A 1,363-nucleotide genomic window follows, 5' to 3' on the forward strand; every position below is an offset into this window, starting at 1 on the left:
TATGACCAACCAAAGATTTAAACGAATACCAGAAGCATATCTGTTCGGGAGAAAAGATCAATCTGATATTTTGCGATCCTCGAGAACACTGCGAAATTGTTGGCACTTTTTTTCGGGTAATGCAGCATTGCCTAACTTCTGGCACCCTTTGCATTGAACCTTCACTCGCGCAGGTTTTTCAGGAGCCGTGACAGCTAACAAAGCTACTGTGTCACAGTTTATTGAAAATTCTCCTTTGCCACCCTTTTTTAGAAGGAGGAAAAAGGGGGAATGAAGACAGAAAAGTGAGAGGCGGAAAATCTTCGCATGTGTTCAAGAATAACTGCTGAGGCGTTGTGCTGTTATTCAAAGAAATTCAGACACGAGAGTGGGTCACAGTAGTCAATTTGGGATGAGTGCGAAGTGCAATAAGAGCCATGCACATATTAACTCAGGGGGCCAAATTTCTATGAAGTGCAGTGCACTGCAGCTATGTTGTGGCGGAACATAGGAAAGGCCCTTGCCCTGCATGGGGCGTTGTTAGGCTGGTATGATGGTGAGGGTTAGGGGTATATTGATATTTGACTGACATGCAAGCACGTAAAGTTTGTTGTTCATTTACAGCGCCAGTTGTGCCAGTAAATAGCAGAACTCTACGTAAGTCAAAGGCAATATCTTTTACACACGTGTTTCTCTCGAGCGATACCGTCTTGTGTAGTGTGCGAAAAACGAAAATCTGCCAGACCTGCGCGAAACGTGCGTCAGATTCGCAGCGAAAGCTGAAAGGGTGGCCTTTAAAAAGCATTTTCTTCCCTTTATGGGGCAACTGCTGCAACCACAATCGCATGCTACTCACTACGCAATAGAATATACGAAGCATCTATTATGCCGTTATTCGTCTTCAAAGAAGTGTGGTACCAGCGAAACCCTTGTGAGGCATTCCGCGCAGTTGCTTAATGATATGGTTGACGTTGGAAAAGAATGGCCTGACGCTTTCGGTATGGGTCTCAACAATTAACGACACACTTGTTCCGCAGTTTGCATTGAGTGATGCTTGGCCGTTGTTGTAATGTTATAAAGCGCCTCATTCTGCATGTTCACGCGATTCCTTATCGCACAGGCATAAGGTCAGTTTAAAAGATAGGTTCAAGCTTGAGCATAGCTTACTGATAAAACACTGGGCTTTGGCAAATAAAATTCAGGCTAGCACCCTGTTGCATTGTTCGTGCTTTTTTTTCATTTGCATTTTTTTATCATTGCGCGGGTACTGACACCAGTGGCAGAGGCAGACAGCTATGGCAACCTCGTTGTGATCTCATCACAGCTTTCACTGTGAGATGAACAGGTGGAGCGTCAGTAGATGTACTACTTATGTCAAAAGATA

This window comes from Rhipicephalus microplus, chromosome 8, assembly GCF_043290135.1.
Source record: "Rhipicephalus microplus isolate Deutch F79 chromosome 8, USDA_Rmic, whole genome shotgun sequence".
In the NCBI taxonomy this organism is placed as follows: domain Eukaryota; kingdom Metazoa; phylum Arthropoda; class Arachnida; order Ixodida; family Ixodidae; genus Rhipicephalus; species Rhipicephalus microplus.